Source organism: Mustela nigripes, chromosome X, assembly GCF_022355385.1.
Source record: "Mustela nigripes isolate SB6536 chromosome X, MUSNIG.SB6536, whole genome shotgun sequence".
NCBI classification, from domain to species: Eukaryota; Metazoa; Chordata; class Mammalia; order Carnivora; family Mustelidae; genus Mustela; species Mustela nigripes.
In genome coordinates, this window is record NC_081575.1 from 105,192,168 (window position 1) to 105,217,341 (window position 25,174).

The window sequence follows — 25,174 nt, forward strand, 5'->3', positions numbered from 1 at the left end:
ATCTGTCGAAGGGCATCTTGGCTCTTTCCACAGTTTGGCTATTGTGGACATTGCTGCTGTGAACACTGGGGTGCATGTGCCCCTTGTTTTCACTACATCTGTATCTTTGGGGTAAATACCCACTTTGCAATTGCTGGGTGGTAGGGTACTATTGTTAACATCTTGAGGAACCTCCACACTGTTTTCCAGAGTGGCTGCACCAACTTGCATTCCCATTAGCAGTGTAAAAGGGTTCCCCTTTTTCCACATCTTCTCTAACATTTGTTGTTTCCTATCCATGGCAACTTGTATGTTGGCAAAGTGCTGCAAAAAATTGGTGACAAGATGTAATCATCAGAAAATAAGAGTTTTTATAAATGGCTAACATTGGAGTCTTACTGTGGGTTAGGCACAGTGCTAATGACATTCATGTGTAGTTTCTCATTCAGTCCCTACATCCACCTTCTGAAATCACTATCATTGTTACCCACATTTTGCTGATGAAGCAAGTGACTTCCCAAAACCCATCTGTGACTGTCTAAAGGTGGCGAAAGTCCAGACTGGTCTAGAGTGCTGCCCTTTTACACATTTCATACAGCTGTTATGATAAAGAGTTAAGGACTGATTATATATGTATATATATTTATGTACACATATATTATATATGTAAATATATATAATTTCAAAGAAGTTGCTACAGCCAATTTAACACAGGTTAAGGGCTGATTATATATTTATGTATATGTATCATATATATATATATAAATATAAATATATATATATAAAATATATCTTGGGATACAGCCAGGTCTATATCCTGAATTTGCTACAGCCGATTTCTGCTGCTTCATTATTGGCACATAGAAATGCAACAGATTTCTGTACATTTACTTTGTATCCTGTGATTTTACTGAATTCATTTATCAGTTCTTTTTTTTCACAAGCCAGATATTTTTATTGTTCTACAGACACTTCTGAAAAGAGATCTAATTGAGAAAATATACAAAGCATTTAAGAGTTTATCACCAGAGAGTACCTAAGTCTGTCTAGAGGTGTCAAGCCTCAAAAATACGGAATTTTTCATGAATTTGCATGTCATTCTTGTCCAAGGGCCATGCTAATATTCTCTGTATTGTTCCAGTTTTAGTATATGTGCTGCTGAAGCACTCATTTATCAGTTCTGACAGTATTCAGGGGGAGTGGGAGAGGGAGAAACAGGCTTCCTGCTGAGCAGGAAGCTGGATGCAGGACTCGATCCCAGGACTCCAGGATCATGACCTGAGCCGAAGGCAGACGCTTGATGACTGAACCCCCCAGGTGCCCCAAGAGCAGCGGTTTTTACACCCTCACATCTCTATCAAATAATTGGTAAAATGAGAATCCCATGAAGTGGTTATGGCCCAGTCAGTCTCCATGTTTACATGGAAGCACTATATCAAGGAAAGAAGTTAACTGGGCATTAATTGTGTCTCACAGCCCAGGAAAATGTACCCAGTCACTCTCCAGATATGGTTGTCTTAGATGCAGGGGCTGGGACATCAGGTCAGGCTTCTTGGTGTCTTTGGTACACCAAGTTTCTTGTGGATGCCTAGGCCTGGTTTGTGGATTTATCAATTAAATTAAAATCCAGTGAGGGATGTGGGCCAGTGTAGCTGCATAACACCAACGAAAACTATTTACAATTGTGCCTGGAATGGGAATTCTGCTCAGTTAGTGGAGTTTAGGATAGGAGACTTGTCTTGGAGAATAAGCACCCAAAGGAATCTTGCTACATTTTTACTGACTTAGGTGCAGCTGGTAATGTTCTGGTAGTGTGGGCTGGTGGCTGGCAGCTGAAAGGCTAGATGATCAATTTTTAGCCTTTGTTGGAAAGAACATTATCAGCAGAACACTAAAAATGCATACCATCTATTCATGTGTTATATGACCATAGATGAGAACCCTTTGAGGGAAATTCTGTAGAACCAAGAAGCTCATCAACTGTGTCATGCCCAGATTAGGACCAGTGCTAAACAGAGACTCTGTGCAACAAGGCATGTTAATTTATAATTTGGGACCTGACTCAAAACAAGACCCATTGGAGATTCCATTGCCCGAGGCCATGGAATTTTGGAAATGTGCAGAGCGCTGGCTGCAGTCAAGTAAAGTGAATCCCTGTGTCCTATAGCCAGAAACACTAGAGCTGGTATTCTGTTTTTGTTTCAAGTGTACCATTGGTCATGGACTATAGTAGATACCTTTTCTGACTATGGTATTGCCATATCCATTTTGGAGGAGTCAGGGGAATTTTTGCAACAGAATTGGACTTTGCTTTATATTTGCGTTGATTGACTGCTTCCAGTCAGGCCTCATTGCCTGGTATGTAGAAAGACGTGCCCAGCATTTTGAGCTCCCTGGATGTTTTCTGGGCTATTCATGCTCTGTAGAATAGCCAGGTAGCATGTACTGCTCACTGGAGAATGGCTTGGATTCTCATAGAAGAAACTGAAAAAGAGAAAGGGGTGACTGCTGCTCAGTTCTCAGTAGAACACATGTCACTTTCTGTTCTAAATGTAACAGTTCCCCAGAAGGGAGGTTCTCATTTACATAGAGTGTTTAATTATGTCTTTGGGAATGGGAGGAAGAGACCCAGAGTCATGACGATTGAATATATACCTACCACAACAACTCTCAACAGAAATTCTATATTCCTTCTTTTTTTTTAATTTTAATTTTTTTTTAAATTTTTTATTTTTTATAAACATATATTTTTATCCCCAGGGGTACAGGTCTGTGAATCACCAGGTTTACACACTTCACAGCACTCACCAAAGCACATACCCTCCCCAATGTCCATAATACCACCCCCTTCTCCCAAACCCCCTCCCCCCAGCACCCCTCAGTTTGTTTTGTGAGATTAAGAGTCACTTATGGTTTGTCTCCCTCCCAATGCCATCTTGTTTCATTGATTCTTCTCCTACCCACTTAAGCCCCCATGTTGCATCACCACTTCCTCATATCAGGGAGATCATATGATAGTTGTCTTTCTCCGCTTGACTTATTTCGCTAAGCATGATACGCTCTAGTTCCATCCATGTTGTCACAAATGGCAAGATTTCATTTCTTTTGATGGCTGCATAGTATTCCATTGTGTATATATACCACATCTATATTCCTTCTAACTGAACTTAGGAGGGGCCATAAGATAATGTCAGCAGAACAAGTTTTGGTTCTTTTTTCAACATAGCCCAGCACCTCCCTTTAGAATATGGTTGTACTAGGTATTTGTTTCTTTATTTTTTGAGTCTCTGCCATATCTCTTACAAGAGAAGAGTGGCTGCTTTCAACGTCTTGTTCGGTACATACTTTTAGGGTCAAGTCTGTCTCACAGAAGCTTCACTCACTGCATCCTTAATTGTAGGCACTGTGGGTGCATTTTCTTTTGTACTGTGCTTATTTTAAGTGAAGTGATCATGCCTAGGTACTGCTGTATTCTCAGAGTAACCCTGAAAGGGGAGGTTTATCTGCTTAGGACATGAATAATGCTTTCATAAGGTGTGAAACCTCCTCTTCCTCTTGCTGAAGAGCATATATTTTGGGATCAGTGTTTTAGGTTCTGCTTCTTGTCCTGGTGGCTTTGGGAAAGACCTAAGTTGCTTCACCTTTATCTGAGATATATGTCAATACCTTCCCTATGGATTGAAGCTGAAACAAATGATGAATATAAAATCTTAATACAAGTTCCGAGACTTAAAATTTATATCTAATTAACCATAGAAATAAAATGTTAGATTCAGTAAAAAATGTAAGAGTTCAAGGTAAAAGATGTGTGGTAAGGCTTATCCAGCTGGAATTCACAAATAAGTCTCCCACACCCGTGTGTTTTGGAGCCATTTGTACTCTGAAAGTAGCCTCTGGTTGAATATGGACAAGTTTTGATGGTCTGTCACTTGTCCATGTGGTCAAGGTTGGGTGAATGAGAGAAGGGAATGAGGATGAGAGAATGAGTCAAGAATGAGAGGAGGGAAGATGCTAAACATTTTTATTTATATTTGGGGGAAAGAGCTTGAGTGACAGTTCCAACGTATATGTATTTTCTCTCTAGTGTTCCTCATTGACCAGGCAGGCATATGTTATGATTGTCTTAAAAATTCAAGGTTGTGCGAGTTGGTTTATGGCTTGTGGAACACGCCTTATCAATATGAAGAGACACTCAGGGGATGTGATTTTTTTTTTTAAGATTTTATTTGACAGACAGAGATGACAAGTAGGTAGAGAGGCAGGCAGAGAGAGTGACCGGGAAGCAGACTCCCCGCTGTGCAGAGAGCCAGCCGAGGTGCTCGGTCCCAGGTCCCCGAGATCATGACCTGAGCCATAGGCAGAGGCTCCACCCACTGAGCCACCCAGGCGTCCCATATGTGATTCTTCAAAGCCCTGAAATTCATCCTTCTCCAAATGTCTTTCTCCATTACCCGTTCCATGATGGGCAGTTCTGTCATAGACCCATTTATTCTTTGGATGTGTTTCACCTTCTAATGCTCCATCCTGGTCACACTCATAGAAATTGATCAGTCAGTATTTGATCTTATATTAAGAATGTCATTTACAGAATACTTTTGAGTACTTATTATGCACTCAGTACCAGACACTATTAATTGGGAGGAAGCACTAAGCACAGGGATGTGTTTCTGCTTTTAAAGAGCAATTTTAAGGGCACTATCCGTAATTTACTAATAAATATTGTATACTTATAAAACTGTAAGATGCTTTTTCTGAAAGAAAAATTCAGACTGTTATGAGGGTCTATAGCAAGGACACAGGGTATACTCTATAGTGGGGTCAGAGTGGATGATTGAGTCATCAGGGAATACTTTCCTAAGAGTGTAATTTTGAGGCACTGATTATGTGGTTGTCATTAGCTGAAGAAATCCCCTGAGTATAAGACAAAGTTAAGGATCATGAATGAACATCCTAGTGGTCCACAAAACAACATTATGGAAGACCTTGATACTGGAAGGGTAATGTAAACCCCAGGACCCAGAGAGACCCAGGAAATGTGTAATATGAATTGCTCTCCTTAATTTAGAGATCTGGAAATTCAGTTTAGGGAAGGGTACTGTGCTAGAAAATATCAGAGCCAGATCCTTTGTTCCTACCAGTTCTTCCTTTCTCTTTCAACCTTCATGGATATGAGTCAGTATTTCTGAAGTGTTTTATCAGTGATTTTGTAGCAACTGGGAGACAATCCCCATCCCTCCCTCATGAGGGTGGAGAAAATTCCGAGCATGGTAACAGCTCCCTCTGAAAACTCTTTTCTCCTTCCCGCTAAAGATTTTTCTATACCTGGGTTGAGTGATGGGCTAATTCATTTGGATCCATTTCTTTGCAGGGTGGCCTATCACTTTATTATTTATTTGTTTATCAAATTTTAAAATTTGAGTAGAGTTGACACACAGTGTTACCTTTATTTATTTTGTCTTGGCCTTTGGAGCCTCTGCCAGTGTCTTACCTTGGAGGGTGTGTGTTCAACTTCTCATTCAATGCAGGCTTTCAGAAATGTGTCCACAGCACCTGCATTCATTGCAACCTTAATTTTTGCACTGTGGGTGCATATCCATATGTTCTTTACATATTTGGAACAGTCCCCCTGATCTGAAATCAAATACTTGATTGTCTTTCCTAGTAGTGGAGCCTGTGTACTGCTGAAAATCAGCAGGTGTTCATGGGGCTTCCACCTCCATTTGGTGCGAAACCTTCTTCGGGGTGGAGTGGATTGGTTTTTGACTGATGGAATAGAGTTCATCCATATGTAGACAGTCACTTAGGGGGATGTAATTCCTTGAGCCCCAGGAAGGTCTGTACATCCCTGAGTGTCTTCTGCTATCTCCTGGCCATGGTTCAGAACTTTGTCACTATCACATTTATTTATTATATTTTTATGTTTCCATGCTGTATCTTACTCATAACAATAGAAATTAAGACCTTGGAAGTGCATATTATATCAACTACTTAATTTCTGGAATACTTTTGAGTGCCTGCTGTGTCTCAGGCACTGTTATCTGGGAGACTTCATTAACCAAAAAGACGTATTTTTGCCTTTTAAGAGCTAAAATTTTAGTTGCATTATCAGGAGTTGAGGGAATGCTCATATAAATATGCAACTGTGAAATGACACGTGGTCAATATTTTCTATCACTGCACACAGTACTTTGCCCAGTGCAATGTTGGGGTGGGTGAGTGAGTGGTCAGGAAAGGTTTTCCTGAGGATGTGATGTTCGAACACCTGAAAATGTGGTGGGTTTTATTTGCTTAAGATGGAGCAAAAGCTCACCACAGTCTCTCAGGATCACATGTCCTCCATGAAGAACACACACCTTCCTTCTGTAGGAGGAAGAATTTCTTTTTTTCCTTCTTTTTAAAAGATTTTATTTATTTATTTGACAGGGAGAGATCACAAGTATGCAGAGAGGCAGGCGGGGGGGTGTTGCGCCGTAAAGCAGGCTCCTCACTGAGTAGAGAGTCTGATGTAGGACTCAATCCCAGGACCCTGGGATCATGACCTGAGCTGAAGGCAGGTCATCCACTGAGCCACCTAGGTGCCCAGGAGGGAGAATTTCTGATGATAGGAAGAGAGCAAGAGACCTAGACCCTTTGCTCAGATTTGTGCTAATTAGACTGTTGTTTATCTAATTTATTCTATACCACCTTTCTACCCAGAGCTTTCTTCTTTTAAGAACAAAGAGGTCTAGGGTAGAGATTGAGAGCCAGCCCTCTTTTACTGGAACAAGAGGCCATATCCACTGGTCGAGGTGTATTGGAGAATTCATGGCACTCAAAGTTGTCTAGCCTTTCAGCTGTTATGGGCAAGGGTCACCATGATTCGTAGAAACTTCCATAGCTGTGGTAAAAAAATTCACTTTACATGTGACTGTAACTCTCAGATTGGACTATGGACTGATGTGTTCTGAAGTGTCGGTACTTTTGAGCTAATACACATAGAAGATGTTATCACTTACACTGCTGATTATATTGTGGGAAGAGGAGTTTTAGGTGTACTTCTTTTGATTGTAAGGGCTCTTCCCAATGGGGAGATGCCACAATAGAATGGTGATAGTGGGGGGAGGGGGCAAATGGAAGCCCACCAGGTTTCCTCAGCACAGTCCCGAGTTATCAGTAGATAGTGTTGGATACGGGAATATGGGGCAGGGGAGTGAAAGGAGGTCCCTACACCGATCAAGAAATTGATAGTTGCAGAGATGTTTAAGAACACTGTACCGTGGGGCACTTGGGTGGTTCAGTTGTTAAGCATCTGCCTTTGGCTCAGGTCATGATCCCAGGGTCCTGGGATCAAGCCCCACCTCAGGCTCCCTGCTCAGCGGGAAGCCTGCATCTCCCTCTCCCACTCCCCCTCCTGTGTTCCCTCTCTTGCTGTTTTTCTGTCAAATAAATAAAATCTTTATTTTTTTAAAAAAGCAAAGAACACTATACTGTGCTGCACAATAGCTTTGTGTGGGTAGTGAAAAAACCCTCTGGTACTCCAAGTGTCTCTATGCTGGAATGCAAGCTCAGTTCAGCTATATTACTCAGCCCTCCACTTCCAGATTATGGAGGTCATGGCACCTAATGAAGTGGCATTGGTGGACCTGTTACTGTTTTCTTCACTTATCTGCACCCACGTCATGGGAACCAATTTGCCTTCATGGAGCTTACCTTGTAATACAAGGCAACCTAAACTTTTCCATGACACCTCACCAGTTGATAGGCTGAGATCCACAAAATGGAAATTCTCACCAGACAATTTATGGTACTATTAGGTAATGACATTATTCTGATTGGAAGAGCTAAGGACAGTGGATTGTCCTTGTTAGACAAACTGCGTATTACCTAAGGAATCAAGCCAGAAGATTAACTCTGCCAAGAATTAGTATTCAACAACCCAGATAAGTTCTGTTGAACCATGGAGGCTGATGCCCAGATAAAAACCCCAAGCTTATTCAATAGTATTGGTGTCCTTAACCCTCCAGAAAACTAAATTTGGCAGAGCATATGATAGACTCATTCAGTACTGGACAGACTTTGTGCATCACATAGGTATCCTACCCAGACCATTACATAAAATTATCTTAAAGGCATAGCGTTCACCAACAACCTGCCTTAGAAAATATACAAAAGTTGTACAGATTACCTTTCTTTTAGGGACAATTACCTTTTCATTGTGTTTTGACCAAAGTGTCAATGACTGACATTTATGCAGTGTGGGACTTGTGGCAAAAAGGTATGGCCATTAGGCAATAGCACCCCTGGGGTTTGTTCATGGTGCTTGCCTGAAACTACTACCCAATGTACCCCATTTAAAAAGCTATTGCTGGCTTATTGGTGGGTGCTGATGGACATTAGCAGAGTGACAAAGCAAGATCAAGGGTCGTTAAACCTTGTTTTCCCTATCATGAGATGGGTTAAAAATGAGAATCCCCAAAATGTGGTTATTCCCCAAGAAACATCTGTTTTTAAGGCAGAGTAGTGTACACATACAAGAAATAAACCAAGTGTTAAAGACTCAAAGATACAAGAAAAAAGGTTTAGATATACCCAAATTATTGAAGATGCCTGGATCTGATTGGATCTTAGTGGATAAATCTGTTAACAAATGTAGAAGGAGTATATCGAGATGCAGAAAATTGAGACTGTGAAAACCCAAATAAAACCAATTCTGCATGGAAAAGGAATTCTCAGCGGGTGAAGATTCAGTCTGTGGTGTTTTCACTGGAAACCACCCTCCCCTTCTGCAAATGCATCTTGTTATATTTTGACTGACTCCTTGGTAGTTGCCTCTAGGCTGACATTGTGAACTGGTGCTTGGCCCAATCTCTGTTTAGCTGAATATGATGAGCCAACTGCACAAGACACACAATTCCTATTTGTGTTCCATGTGCTTGCTCATGAATAGGGACTCTTAGGATGAAAATCGGTTGAATCAAGAAGCTCATCAATCTGAACTGCCCAGGAAAGGACCATGGTCAAGTGGATTGACTATTGCATAGGACATGATGATCTGTATTCTATTCAAGATCTGGCCTGAAAACAAGATTTAACACATGGGGCCAAGGAAGCCTAAGAAAAGTGCTTATTAGAATGCTAGCTCTACAGTTAGCTATGGAAGGGATTCTTGGTTCCATAAACTGATGTGCCAGACCTGGTGCTATATTATCCTGTTAAGGTTATGATGGGTATGAATTGCAGTTGATTCCTTTTCTGACGTTGGCACTAGCAATCCTGTGAGCACAGCAGATGGAAAATTGTTTTTAAGGACTGTTAGGATTGTTGTAAGGATTGTTTAGTCAGATTAAGTTTTCTATTTGTATTTGGTGACCACATCTAATCAGACAATAGTGCCAACTTTACAGCAAAAAGTATGCAGCAGTGGGGAACTTCAAGAGGCATTCAATGGACCACTCATTCTTGTTTCATCCCAGGAAGGCAAATGCTATTGGAAGATTGCTTAGATCCTAAAATTAATTAATTAATTAATTAATTAAAAAAATAATGATGATGATGATGATGAAGAACAAGGACAACCAATCAGTCAACCAGTGCTCAACTCTCACTGGAGCATATACTTTATGAAAGTCAGTCTGGACTTTAATTGTGACATTTCTACAGCAGGTGCCTCCCATTTAAGTAGATTCCTTAATTACAAGGTTAAGTAAAAGGGATGTGACCCAACAGCAGCTACCATGCTGATAACTTCCTCCAATGTTTTCTTCGTCCACCTCAATTTTTCATCTATCAGCAGGGGGCAGTGGGTTATTGTTGTTGCCCAGTTTTGGTTTGATGTTTAGCAAGTTAATATGGTACTTTACCTTAGAATATGGGGTCCTTGGCATTTGTTGTTTTGACTTTTGAAGCCTCTGCCAAACGCCTATCCAAGGTTCAACATCCTGTTCAAGACAGACTTCCAGGGATCTATCTGATGCATAGCATATTCCCTCACTCTGTTCTTTATTGTAGGTTCTATGGGTAAATTCTTTATGCACTTTTCATATTTCAAACACTGGGTAAGGCAGTACCCTTTCATCCCATTGTTCTGTGAGTTTTCAGGTTGCATCCAAATGCCTCACGTCTGTGACATATAAAGGCCCCTTATAGAGACTTGGTCTTTATTGGTTGCTGATTTTATCACAGCTTCAGGGATCTAGTCAATTTGGGCCTGCTCATGTGGGAAGCCCTTCATTTTGTCTAATGCCAGTTTCTGCATATTTATTCTGCTTTCACGTGTCATGATGTGACCTGTTGGGATTTAAGGTCTTTGCTTTCATTATTTTATAGGCCTTTAAAAAACACTAGAAAAATATATTTACGGAGAGCTGACCAGTCACAGTGTGTCATTCTCTCCCACCTTGTAGTATCAAATAGTAGAAACGTGACTGGATCCCTGCTTTTGGGTTTTCAAAGAACTTTGGAGTATAGTCATATTGGAATTTGATCAGTGTCTTCACTTGAGATCCTGTGGAGCTGATGTGAGTGAGGTAAAAAAGACAATACATTTATTCTTTTTCTCTTTCTTAAGAAAGCTATGTTGGGGATCTGTTTCCCCCATGTCTGGGAGGAAAGCCCAGGAGGGTCTCATAGTTTTTCTGGTTACCCTTAGATAGCCAAATATTCTGTTGTTACTTCCAATCTCTAAGAAGCTTATTATAGAAAAGTAATCAAAACTTCAATTTCTGGGGGTGCCTGGGTGGCTCAGTTGGTTGGGCATCTGATTTTGGCTCGGGTCATGATCCTGGGGTCTTGGGATCAAGTCCTCCATCAGACTCCCTTCTCAACTGGGAGCCTGTTTCTCCCTCCGCCTCTGTTGTTCCCTGTGCTTGTGCTTTCTTTCTCTCTGTCAAGTAAATTTTTAAAAATCTTAAAAAAAAAAACCCTTTCACTTTTGAACATTGAGAATTATCTTCTACTTCCAGCTAAGTACTCTTTAAAGATTGGAGTCTTGCAAATGGTGTGTATATAGAAATGGAGTTCAAAATAGGCAGCCATGTTTTGCCTTGATTTTATTGATCAGTGAGAAATTGTATAACTTCTCCCTAGTTGTACAGTTGCTCATTCTTATCCCTCTTGGTGTGGTTACCAGAGAGAAAAAGGCTTAGAGAGAAGAGCCCATCCTTGACTAGTTGACTAAATTGTAGCGTGGGTCTCATATCTGAGATATGGAGGAAATTCTGAGTGGATGCTCTCTCTCTCTCTCTCTCTCTCTTTTTTTTTTTTAAAGATTTTATTTATTTATTTGACAGACAGCAATCGCAAGTAGGCAGAGAAGCAGGCAGAGAGAGAGAGAGAGAGAGAGAGAAAGAAGGAAGCAGTCTCCCTACTGAGCAGAGAGCCTGATGTGGGACTCGATCCCAGGACTCTGGGATCATGACCTGAGCTGAAGGCAGAGGCTTTAACCCACTGAGCCACCCAGGTGTCCCATGAGTGGATGCTCTCTTAGAGACATTTTCATTTCATCTTTTAGGGACTTAAGACTTTATGCCCTTGTTAAATGCAATGCCTTTTTCCTCTGATTGGTTATGAGACTGTCCCTCAGTCCATAGGCCTTTTGTGGTTTTTAAACTCTTTCGGGGGTCATTTTGCCTCTTCATGTGCTGCTTTTGGCATTTAAGTAATTTTCAGGTACTTTTGCCCCTAGAATCCATATGTGAACCCTGGAAATCAGAGATATCTTCTCTATAAATTGTGGGTTTGCTGCCCTCTCCCAAGATGCACTTTTACTGTTCCTTATCTTGGGGTACCACTAGTCTCAGCCTCTTGTATTTTACTTGGGTAGGTCGGACACTAGTTCCCATCTTCCTTAATCTTTAGGGACCTTAGTCAGTTGTAAAGCTCTTTGTCAGTGATTTTGTGGCAAGGGGTAAATAGTCCTTTTCTGTACTTGATGACTGTGGACAAAATGCCTTTCACACTGATACCTTTGAATTCTTTTCTCCTTTCTTCTCAGTTCTTTTAGATCTCTATGGTGGGTGGTGGGCTAATGTCAAGAGAACCCATATAGGTCTATTTTTTTGTGGCGTGGTCTGTTAGTTTGCTCAGGTTCCTATAATAAGATATAACAGACTGGGGGGCTTAAGCAACAGAAATTTATTTTTTCATAGTTCTGGAAGGTAGGTGTCCAAGATCTAAGTGTCAGGATTGATCTCTAATGAGAGCCATCTTCCTGGCTTGCAGATGGCGATCTTCTTGTTTGTCCTCACATAGCTTCTTCTATTCATGCGTACAGAGAGAGTGTGCACTTTGGTGATTTTTCCTATTATTTTTTAAAAACATTTTATTTGTTTATTAGAGAGAGCATATGAGTAGAGGGGAGAGGCAGAGGGAGAGGGAGAAGGAGGCTCTCTCTGGCTCAATCCCAGAGTCTCACTCTCAATCTTCTCTGGCTCAGTCCTAGAGTCTCAAGATCATGACTTGAGCCAAAGGCAGATGCCCTTCCAACTGAGCCATCCAGGTGTCCTGACTTTTCCTATTCTTAAATGGGCACCAGTCCTATTGAATTAGGACCCTACTGTGATGACCTCATTCAATTTTAATTATCTCCTTAAAGCCCTATATCCAAGTAAATCACACTGGGGGTTAGGACTTCAACACAAGAATTTTGGAGGACACAATTCAGTCCATAACAGGCATACTAGTACCTCACATTACATTATGGGAGTATTTGGCACTTGTTGTCTTGGCCTTTGGAGTATATATATTCAAAATCCTCTTCAGTGCAGGTTTTCAGAAATACGCCTTTCCTTGCCTGTCCACTTGACCCATACTCAATTCCTCAGCCTTTTGTGACTGACCCTTCAGTTTGGCTCCTTCTGTTCTTTCCACATACTCCTCTAGATGCTTTCCTTCTAACACAATCTTATGCCACTCACCATCATAACATCCGCATGTGGACATTGGAAATGCAGTCCTTTCTCTTGCACATGGCAGAAGCACAGCTCATTCCCAAACTACCCTTTTATGATATCTTTGGCAGTGGCTGCTCCAGTCCGAGGTTCTTGACTTTATTTGTGTATCTCAGATACTGTACCTTGTGTTTCAAAAACTCCACAGGACATAAGAAGAGTTTTCTGAAGCTCTTGGTTATATGCTGTCCTTTCCTTACAGGGGTGGAGAAAATCCCTACCACATTTCTTTTCTCAGAGCCCACATGCTGACCACGGAGAACAAAGACCTCTCTTCTTCAGGTGGTGGAAGTACAGGGGCTCCCAAGTCAACGACCTTATTGTACCTTATAGTAAGGGCAGTACTAGCTCCAGCTTTATCCTGTGTGAGTCAGACATTAGTCCCTTTGCACTTCTAACTCCAGAGTCATGGGTGAAGCTTCCTAAAGCTGTTGCATTTATGTCATTCATCCCATCTGTCTTACTCAGCTTAGCAACTATAACAAAACACCATAGCATGGTTGACTTAAACAAAAGACATTTGTTTCTCCTAGTTCTGGGGGCTGAGAAGTCCAAAATCAAGGTCCTAGCAGATTTGGTTTTTGGTAAAGGCCCTCTTCTTGGCTTGCAGATGGCTGCCTTCTTGCTGTGTCCACATGTGCTATGGAGAGCGAGCTCTGATGTCTCTTCCTTTTCTTATAAGGGCATAAATCCCATCACGATGGCCCTGCCCTCATGACCTCATCTAAACCTAATTACCTCCTGAAGGCTCTATCTCCAGATACCATCACAGTGGGGTTAGGGCTTCATATAAATTTGGTGGTGGTGGGTGAGAGTAGGACACAAACATTTAATTCATAACATTATCCCTCATCTCAAAATCGGTCATGGGTCTCCAGTCATGCAAGCCTGAGTATTACAGAGAAACATGTGAGGGGTGAAGGATAGTGTAATCTTCCCTCAAGATTGTGGTGATTTTATGACTTACAGATGTCCCAAATGGAGAAGCTCCCTGGTGTTATCCAGGTATAGGGTATTCATTTTATGTTTTTGCCTTGGTGACTTTGCACCTCTCCTTATAGGTTACACAGGGAAAAGCTTGAAACACATCCCATCAGAATATGGCAGATCACCTTGCCATGCCGTACTTGCCTTCCTCTCCCCCTTTCAAGGTTGTCATGAAGCAAATTCTCATTTGCTCCGTAGTCTTCTGGGATATGGGATTTTCAGCCTACCCTTTACCCCTCAAAATGGATTTGCAGAATAGATAAGACTACAGTGTCCACAACATTGGTATATGGTTGCAGATTATAAATGCTTTGGTGACAGGGAGGCACGTGATCCTTCAACTCTGTCCCTGAGACCCCTGCTGAATTGTATAGGTAGTTGGAGTTAGACATAAAGGGTAGAATACAACATGATAAGAAAGACATAAAGGGTAGAGAACCCCATAAATCTAAGAAAAACATTCTTTTCTTCTTAGTTTCTCATCTCTGTCACCAGGAAATGGAAACTTCTTCTGTATGACTGATGGCTATGATTACAGATAAAATATTCCCTCCTGTTCAAGTGTAGTCAGTTATGTAGAGCTATACTGAGCTTTGCTCCCACAGAAAGCAGAAAGGAAAGAGCAGTATGAATAGGTCTGGGCTAAAACCTAATGAGACTTTAGAGGCTTCCTTTACGTGGTAGATCAGGAAGCCCTCAGTTGTGCTGGCAGGAAAGGAGTGGAGATCACCCAAAAAGCATCACATAAATTGGCATGTTCCAAGCCAATCTAACCATGAATACTTGGGTATTGACAGGAAGAGTACCAAGAAGACAGAAAAATTTGCTAGATTTTTCTTGTTCACATAGATGTTTCTTTAACATATTCAATACTGACTTCTACTTCAGGCCTCTATTCTTTTAAGAACAAACAGATCTAGACCCTAGACAGTCTCTAAATGGGACAAAAGGCTTTGTCCACTGGTGAAAATGTATTGGGGACTCAACTGTACTCATGTTTTTTACACTTTTCCAGTCCTTTGTGCACAGGGACACAAGTGACTGTGATGCCCTGAAATTCTCATGAGCACTGTCAAAATTTACTTTGAGGAAATAACTCTCAGATTGGACTATGGACTGATGCGAGTTTATGTGTGGGCCCTTACAGACCAATTCACGTGCAAGATATTATAGCTGTTACTGCTGAATGTATTGTGGGAAGATCAAATATATGTAATTAGTCTCTTGGTTGTAAGGGATGTTCCCAATGGGGAAATGTCACAATTAGAGCATTGGTAGTGGGATGAATGGACAGTTGGGAGCCTATCAGTCTTCCTGTCTTCCTCAGCTTAGCCATGAGGTATCAGTAAAGCCTTAGGAGGAAGGAGGTAAAAGGAGGTTCCTATACTGATCAAGAAACAAAGAGAAAGAGGTGCTTAAAGAGACTACACCGCCCTACAATAACTGTGTGATCAGTGAGAAAAGCCATTGGTACCTCACATCAAATTGTGGATGACCACAAACTCAGTCTGGTAACCCTCCTTACCCCTGTAATTCTAGTTATTATGATGGTCATAGAGTCATTTTGTTGACTGAAAAGCATGGTGTTAGGCACTGGTTATTTTAATGCTTTGTTTTTTCAGATCACATTACAATTGGACGATCAGAGGCTATGTGTTTGTGTGGAGCACATACTGTAATGTATGTTCTCCTGTCTACTGCAGAGCATCCTGAGGCATTCCATGATTTCTCACTGGTTGATTGGTTGAGACTCACAAAGGCTGAATTCTTACCAGAAGAGTCCTGGTATCATTAAATGAGGACATTATTGTGAAAGAAGGGCTCAGGGCAGTTGTACTGTGTTTGTTATGCAGACAGTACATTACCTGTGGAGCCCATGTTGAGAGTTTAACCATGAGAAGAATCAGCAGCTAGCCACCTAGATATAGTTCTGGTGAGCCATGTAGATTAATCCCCAGATGACATTCCCTGACCTTGTTCAAGAAAAACCGATGGCCTAAAAACCTCCAGAAAATGAAATTTGGCAAAGTATGTGATATGCTGATCGGTATTGGGTGAACTTCATACCCCATATACAGGGATCCTGTTCAGCCCATTATAAAAGATGACTCAAAAGGTAGCCTTTTTGATGAGTGTGCTATGGAAACTCTCAAACAAGCTATACAGACCACTTTTCTACTCACACACATCACTCATGCAGTGTGTTTTGAGAAAAAGTACCAGAGACGGATATTTATGTGGCAAAAGATGTGACCTCTAGGCAGTGACTCCCTTTGTGATTTGTTTATGTTGCTTGCCTGACATCATCACCTGATATACCCTGTTTGAAGCAATATTGCTGGCTTGTTAGTAGGTGCTGATGGATATTGAGAGAGTAAGAAAGCATATTAAGCAGGCATTGATATGCCCTAATTTTCTATTAGAAAATGAGCACCAAATGAGAATTCCAACAAAGTGGGTTTTACCCCCAAAATACCCATTTTTAAGTGAGAGTGGCACATCCAGAGAAGAAGTAAACCAGGCATTAATAGTATCTCAGAGGTTCAGGCAAAAGTGTCTAGTCAGTCTCCAAACATGAGTGATTGAGATGCAGAGATGGTGCCTGCACAGCATTTTCTTTCTTTCTTTCTTTCTTCTTCTTCTTCTTCTTTTTTTTTTTTTTTAAAATTTAGGGGTGCCTAACTTCGGCTCAGGTCATGATCTCAAGGTCCTGGGATCAAGCCCCACATCCCTGCATTGGGCTCTCTGCTCAGCAGGGAGCCTGCTTCCTCCTCTCTCTCTGCCTGCCTCTCTGCCTACTTGTGATCTCTGTCTTTCAAATAAATAAAATCTTAAAAAAAAAGAATTTACTTATTTGACAGAAAGTGAGAGAGAGGGGGGAGAGCACAAGCAGGGGGAGCAGCAGAGGGAGAGGGGGAAGCAGGTTCCCTGCTCAGAAGGGAGACGGATGCAGGACTTGATCCCAGGACCCTGAGATCATGACCTGAGCCGAGGCTTAACCCACTGAGTCACCCAGGTGCCCCACTGCACCACATTTTCATGTGGCTTCTGTTCACCCAGGTTCCTGCGGATGCCTGGATCTGGTGCATGGACACATACATTAAATTCTGCAGTGGGCTGTAGAAGCTGTACAACCCCAAAGAAAACCACTTGCCCTGAGCATGGAAGAAGGCAGTCTGCTCAGATGGTAGAGCTTGCATGCATAGCCCACACGCTGTGGTGCTTGCTCTGAAAAATAGGCTCTGAAATGTAACTTGTTACATTTGAGTCCTGGGCAGGAGTCCATGGGCTGACAGTGTGGACAGGTGCCTGAAAGCAGGATGACTGGATGATCAATTCTCGGTCTCTGGTAGCAAAGTCATTTGCATAAGATGTGCACCTCCTTTTTGTGTCCTGTGTGATACACATGAATCTATGTGTATGAATCTATACATGAATCTATACACATCAATTCCTATGAATTGAAGTTCATAGGAATCAAGAAGCTTATCACATTATGTTCTGTCCAGGTTAGCACCCTGATCACCTGGATGAACTCTGCACTAAGGAGTGTAATCCGTCTGTAGTTTCAGAGCTGGCCCCAAAACAAGACCGTGTGATTCTAGCACGTGAGGCCAGCTCTACAGTCAAATAGAGAGGGCATCTTCAGGTCCCATATGCTGAGGTGCCAGACCTGGCTTTGTATCCTCCTTTCAAGATTACCACTGAACACAGATTACAGTGAATCAACCTTATGTATATGCATAGTGGAAGGGGGAATTTTATGTAAGGACTTGTACTTAAACTGTGATTTCAGGGGCGCTGTGTGGCTCAGTGGGTTAAAGTCTCTGCCTTCAGCTCAGGTCATGATCCCAGGGTCCCGGGATCGAGCCCCGCATTGGGCTCTCTGCTCAGTGGGGAGCCTGCTTCCCTTCCTCTCTCTGCCTGCCTCTCTGCCTACTTGTGATCTCTGTCTATCAAATAAATAAATAATTAAAAAACCCCCAAACCCCTGTGATTTCATTTGGATTCATTGACCACATGTAATCAAATACTGGGGTGACTTTTATAGTAAAATGTACTTAGCAGTGGGCTACTTTATGTGACATTCAATGGCCCATTTATTTCCTGTGTCATCTTCAGGCTGCAGACACCACTGAAAGATGGCTTGAATTCTTGAAGAATGAAGAGAAATGGATAGCTGACGCTCATCTCCTAGTGGAGCCCATGTGTAAGAAAGTCAGTTTGGGTCTAAATGTGGCATTCCCCCCAGCAGGTACCTCCCGTTTAAATTGGATATTTCATGATTTTTGAGATGTCAGGAGGAGGTCCAGATTCTGGTCAGGGAAGAAAATGCCTACCACCCTGATAACTCCCCCAGAGTTTCTTTCTTTCTTCTTTTACCTCAACGTTTCATATCTCTGTGCTGGGAAATGGACCAACGCCAACTGACCCAGTTTTGCTCAGGATTTTGGCAAGGCAATTTATTACTTCACTTTAGAATATGGGGTTCTAGACATTAATTGTTTTGGTCTTTGGAGCCTCTGCCAAAAATGCTTGTATCCAAGGATGTGTTGCTTTCAACATTTTATCCAAGACAGGCTTTATGGTCACATCTGTGAGGACCTTTCCTCAAGGCATCCTTAATTGTAGCCACTACACATGCATTTCCTTACTGCTTTCAGATGTTGGGAAGTCAGTACCTCCTCGCCACATCATTTTGTGAGTTGTCAGGTGCGTGCAGACCCTTCCTCATATTGACTCCCTTGTGCTCTCTTCTGGCTTGAAGTCTTCTGGTTGTGCTTAGAATTTTATGTTGACTTATCTCCAGTCCAAATTTATCCTCATCCCGTCAAATGGAGGTGTTTAGACTACAGTGGGTATTTTCTGGGAGCTTCCTTTGTCTTGTCCAATGTCCCCTAAAAAGACTTGGTGTTTGTCGGTTGTTGGTTGCAGGTTCTGGTGTCTGGTCACACACTGGGGCGACAAGTGTGTATAATCATTTTTTTTTTTTTTTGGTAGTCTTTCTGTGTGGCAAATACGTTTCCTATTCTTGTACTCTTTCTGCCATTTAGGTGGTGACATATTGAGGCTCCCAGCACCAGGCTAGAATCTCCGTCCTAAGCTTGCATGTAAGGTGATGGTGGCACTTCAGGAATCCTATCTCCCTGTTGGCCTTGAGTTCACCTCCCCACTAGACAGAGCAGTCTAGCTCTACCTGCTTATAAAATTATCTTCATGATATTTTAGCTTTCTTCTTCTGAGATCAGCTAAATTACGATGTCTTTTTGGAAAAAAAATGCTTGTGAGACCTTGCCTTTCATAGTGGGACAAGGTGATATTGGAAAGGGAAGGCTGAGCTTCTAGAATTGCTCCATGGTCATTTGTTGGCAGAAGTAATTTGTGAATCTCTCTGTCTGTACATCTACAGATGAGTATGTTAAAAAGGATTCCACTAGGATTCTCCCTGTCCAGCTTACCTAAGAGTCTCCTTAAATGATTGGGGTCCAATATTCAGTTTTAGAACCACTGCATTCTTTAAAGATCTCAGTCAACATAAAAAGTGAAGACAGGGAGACCTTGGGAACCTTTGACAAAAACAGAAAAGGAAGGGAGAAGAGGGAGTGAATTGGAAGATGTCCAGGAAGACAAGGCACATACAGTGTGGATGTAATCCAGTATTCCATCATCTCATCATTCCCTGAAGATAGATTTTCCAGATATGACAGTGTATGCAGCCTATTGAAAAATGTTTATCACATTAGGCAGAAAGTGGCCGATGAAAATCTCCTGAGATCCTGGCTACTTGGACTTTTGTAGATCAAAATTTTCAAAAAAGCCAAATCTTACTTCATTCAGGAAGGAAGAAGCCTGTGGTAGAAGTTGAGGTCCCTTCACCACTAAAAAGAACTGAAGAGTTCATGCACTGGTTAAAGTATTAAAGGACTTGATAGAACCCATCTTGTCAAACCAGTGTGGGGTAGCAGTCATACCAGTTCCTCCCATTTATGCTCCTCCTGCCTTCTGTTGTGACTTGTCAGTGCCCCCATGTACTACTAAGCTGGGAGACTTGAGGCCACTGGTGAAGTTTTGAGTGGCTGCCCCTTGAGTGGCCTGTCTTCATGTGGGGCCTAAAGGACTCCATGAGATTTTTGATCTTTTTCTCCTGGAGACTGTTAAGGCTACAATGCTCTATTGAAAATATTGGTGAGTCTCTTAAGCCTAGGTGAAATGCTGTCATTCAAACCTCATAGTTGTGCAGTGGGACGTTATCATCTCCAGTTCATTCCTTCCAGCTCCCTTTTGTCCCTCCTAGCAGAGGTAACTCCAGCCTTAGTTTTTCGTTCTACATTAATCACACACCATGCCTGTGTCACCCTAAATGCAGAGAACACAAGTGAAGCTTTCTGAAGCTCTTGCACTTGGGTCAGTCATTCCAACCCTTATCCTCATGAGGCAGTTTTCTCATCCCTTGGGGTTTGTTGAGATACAGGAATTTCTGTACTCCCCTCATTTGAGCATAGAGCTACAGGGTAGAAAAGCACTCAGCTACAGCCTAGAGGTGGCTCCTCCATAAGCAGGTCATCTACAACTTGGATTTCTATCCATTTTCTTATCATGTGTCTTTTCTGGTGCATGACATAAAGATGACAGGGAAGTGGAATTTTAACTCATTCTTTTTTTGCTGTATTAGTAAATATTAAAGTGTCAAAAACTGAAAAGGCCTTTAAAATATTTTTAGTGTGAAAGTAAATTTACATTCTCCTTGGTTTTGTATTTCTTTGTGAATGAAATCCCAAATGGTACTGATCATGTGGTTGATGAAATTATGATGCTCCTTTATTAGACAAGAGGCCATCCTGGTCAGGTTAATGGCTAGGATATATTCCCCAGCATCTGGAATCATGTTCTCTCACTTAAGTGGTAATGAGAGGCACAGTAGGATCCCTAAGCTAATAATAACTTTTAAAAAAATATATTTATTTATTTGACAGAGGGACACAGTAAGAGAGGGAACAGAGCAGGGGGAGTAGGAGAGGGAGAAGCAGGCTTCCCGCTGAACAGGGAGCCTGATGCAGGGTTTGATCCCAGGACCTTCAGATCACAACCTGAGCCAAAGGCAGGTGCTTAACCACTGAGCCACACAGGCGCCCCAATAGTAGATGTTTTGTTAAGTGTAAGAATGGCTAAGTCCTCTGGGATGATGGTACTTGTGATGATCCTCCCTGAACCTGTGGATGAGATGAGACTTCCTGATCTAATAGCACAGCAGGGGCAGGTTAGGATACATCAAGTCTTTCCTGCATCAGTAGAGCATTATAGGCCAAGTTACAAGAGGTGTGGCTTCTAGGATCTGGTAGCATATTTCTTGTCTACATGGTAGGTGACATGTGATCTTAAGGGTCCTTCCACTGTCTAAACTTTGTCAGAGTGTGGACCAGGATAGTTAAGGTTGTTTTCTCTGGTACTATGTAGTAAGTGTTACCTGTTGAAAAAACTTCAGAAGGTTAGGCTTAGGCAACAAGGTGTCAGGTTGCAATCAACTGTTCACTTGGTGCATAGCTGTTAAAAGTACGTTGGCCGTGGCCAAAGAACAGCTGAAGGTGGGTGTAAACCCATGTTTATTGGTGCCAATTACACCCCCTGCTACTCTTACCCCTACTTTCTGGGCTTCCATCCAAGGAGAGTAGATGGTCTCCTATAAGCTGGTATGTTAGATACCTAAAAATATCTGTGGTCTTTATTCTTGTGAAAAGTGTCTGAATGCGGCTGTAGAACTTCTAGTGAAGAGATGAAAAATTAAAAGTGATTCTGTCCTTGAGAAGCCTGCAAGCCAATTCATTGTATGCACCATGTACTAACATGTAATTGGAATGTGTAATATGCTGAACTGTGAATGTTCCTATGGCATCCAAGGAGAGTTCCTTCAACGTCAGGTTTTCAATATATAATGATGTCTTGTTGATTGGCAAGTTATACATGTCATTCTTGATGGCCTTGGGAGAATTACAATTCCCAATATATTTTGAGGGCATACTTTCTAGATATAATACTTGAAATTATTTAAATGAGTTCACACTCAGAATTATATGTATAGTGAAAAAAACTTCTGTTCTTCACACTCTTTGGTATTTGTTCCTGATAGAATAGTTGTTTCTTCCTTAAAACTGCTGCAAAATTTGCCTGCTTCTCATTAAAAGAAGCCACACTACATGGGGGTTTGTACCATCTTCTTGTGTCAAACTGACTCCACAGATTTTAAACTTCCTCCTTCAGGAGGCTGATAAGGTTACAATGCTTTTTTGGAAAAGCATACGTGAGACCCAGCATACCCAAGTATAGAATAGGACCTGGGGAGCAGTAGCAGACCTCACTGATGGAGGGTTTGACTACAGGCAGCCAGTTTAAGATCTACTCCTACAATGAGGAAGAAAGAAGTGATGTTAAGCATGGGTTTGGGTAAAAGCCCAATGGGACAATTAAGACTTTCTTTTTGACTAGCAAATGAGGGAGTCTGCCAGTTTTTCTGGAGGACAAGGAGTGGAGAGCACCCAGTTTTCTGTGACTGACCCCATGTTGTAAGCCAGTCTGGCTATGACCATACTGCTAATAGCAGTAGAAGGACCAAGAGGACCTAACCCTTTGGCTGAAATCAGTGCTATTTGGACTGATGTTCATGGGACTCAGGTCAGTACTACCATTCTAGCTAGACCTTTCCTTCAAAAATAAACAGGTATAGTCACTGTGTTCCTAGAATAACCCAATGAGCACAGTCAAAAATTTATTTTGGATGTGAAAATAAATCTCAGATTGGGCTGTGGACTGATGTAAGTTTATAGGTGGGCAATTACACAAGATGTTGTAACTGGAGCTGCTGAATGTATTGTAGCAAGTGTTGTTAAGTTTGTATACCTTCTCTTGAATTATAAGGGATGTTTTGGTGGGGGAAATGCTATGGTTAGAGCAGTGCTAGGGAGACAAGTGGACAACTGGGAGCCCACAAGGCTTCCCCAGCCCAGCCAAGAGGTTTCATTAAAGCATGGCAGGACACTGGGATGTGGAATATGTGAAAGCGGATCCCTACATTAATCTTTTAAAATTTTAAAAAAGATTTATTTATTAATTTTAGAGGGAGAGAGAGACCATGCGAGAGAGGAAGTCAGCAAGCATGGTAAGGGGAGGGGCAAAAAAGGAGGGAGAGAGAGAGAGAATCTCAGGCAGATTCCCTGCTGAGCATGGTGCCTGATGCAGAGCTTGATCTCATAACCCTGAGATCATAACCTGAGCCAAAATCAAGTGTCAGATGCTTAACCGACTGAGCCCCACTGGTGCCCCTGTACCTTGTTAATTTTTGACTGAGTCATGGGTTTGTGTTCATGTGTTCACAGTGTTCACTGATGCCCGGCAAGGGGATGCACAGATTATCGAGTCTCAGCCTTTGTGGTGGCAAACACGATCAACTGATTGTACAAGATACACACCTCTTTTTCATGCTCTGTGTGGTTCACATGGTTAAGGAGTTTTTGAAGATAAAAATCATTGGAATCAACAAGCTCATACTACTTGTACTGCCCAGCTTATGACCATATTCTCCTGGATAGAATTTGCAAAAAAAAAAAAAAAAAAAAAAAAAAAAAGATTTCCTAGTGATTCCAGCACATCAGACCAAGGAAGCCTGGCAAACATGCCTAGTATGTTAGCTAGACAGTCTAATAGAGAGGGGGTCTCCAGTTTCTAGAACAGATGTACCAGAACAGACACTCTGAGCTCCTCTCAAGATTACCACTGGGCATGGAGAGTGGTAGATCCCTTTTCCGAGTATTGCCCTGACAACCTCCATGAACATCAGATGAGAGGAATATTAATCTGTTTTAAATTTGCATTTACCAATGACACCCATCAAATAATGGTGCCACCTTTAGGGAAAAATATACAGCAGTGAGGTACCCCTTGGGACATTTGATGGACCATTCATATACAGGGTCATTTCCAGCAAGCAAGTGTCATTGAAGGATGGCTTGGATTCCTTTTTTTTTTTTTTAATTTAAATTTTACTTGTTAACATACAGTGCATTATTTGTTTCTGGAGTAGAATCTGGTGATTCATCACACCACCATCATAACAAGTGCCTTCCTTAATCCCCATCTCCCATCTGCCCCCCGTCAGCCCTCAGTTTGTTCTCTATCATTATATGGCATGATATTGTTATACACACACACACACACACACACACCCCACATCTTCTTTATCCATTCATTTGTCAGTGGACATTTGGGCTCTTTCCATAGTTTGGCTATTGTTGAAAATGCTGCTATCAACATCAGGGTGCACATACCCCTTTGAATATGTATTTTTGTATCTTTTGGGTAAATATCTAGTAGTACAATTGTTGGTAGTTCTAATTTTAACTTTTTGAGGGACCTCCATACTGTTCTCCAGAGTGGGTGCACCAGTTTGCTTTCCCATCAGCAGTGTAAGAGGGTTCCCCTTTCTCTCCATCCTCACCAACACCTGTTGTTTCTTGTGCTATTCATTTTAGCCATTCTGACAGGTGTGAGGTGATATCTCATCATAATTTTGCTTTGTACTTCCCTGATGCCGAGTGATGTTGAGTGTCTTCTCATGTGTCTGTAAGCCAAGTGGATGTCTCCTTTGGAAATTTGTCTACTCATGTCTTCTGCCCATTTCTTAGCTGGAGTATTTGTTTTTTGGGTGTAGAGTTTGATTCTTAAAGTAAAAACATGAAAAGAAGTACGCAAGCTATGTTTGGCTCACAGTAGAGCGCACACTAAAGAAAGTCAGTTTGGGCTCTTAATGCGGCCTTTCCTCAGCAGGTACCCCCCCCACACACTTAAATAGGAAGTGCAGTGATAGGGTTGAGTAGAAAAGGATGGAAGCACAGATTACAGCAGGTAGAAAATGCCTATCACTCTTTCAGATACTCTGTCTGGAGTATCTTTCCTCCTTATTCCACCTCAGTTTTCATATCCTTAGGTAGTGAGTGGGTTAATGTCAGCAATACCAGTTGTATCTGGTATTATAGTACTTACCTTAGAATCTGGGGGTCTTTTGTATTTATCATTTTGGTGTTGGGAGCATCTGCATATATTTATACCAAGATCATTTTGCTCTCAAAATTGTTCCCAAGCCAGGCTTTCAGGGATGTGCCTGACCCAGAGCATCTCTCCCACTGTTCCCTTAATTGTAGGCATTGTGGGTGCATTTCCTTATCTACTTTAAATATTTCATATTGAAGGAAAGCCAGTATCCTTTCATCCCATCATTCTATGAGTTGTCAGGG

General features: G+C 41.7%; 1 non-coding gene across 1 annotated transcript; it reads right to left on the reverse strand.

Annotated features, from left to right (window-relative positions):
• Positions 1-1,043: 1,043 nt before the first annotated feature.
• LOC132007897 (U6 spliceosomal RNA) lies at positions 1,044-1,146 on the reverse strand. Its single transcript, XR_009401453.1, has one exon. It is a non-coding gene; the product is annotated as a U6 spliceosomal RNA (small nuclear RNA).
• Between the last annotated feature and the right edge of the window lie 24,028 nt (positions 1,147-25,174).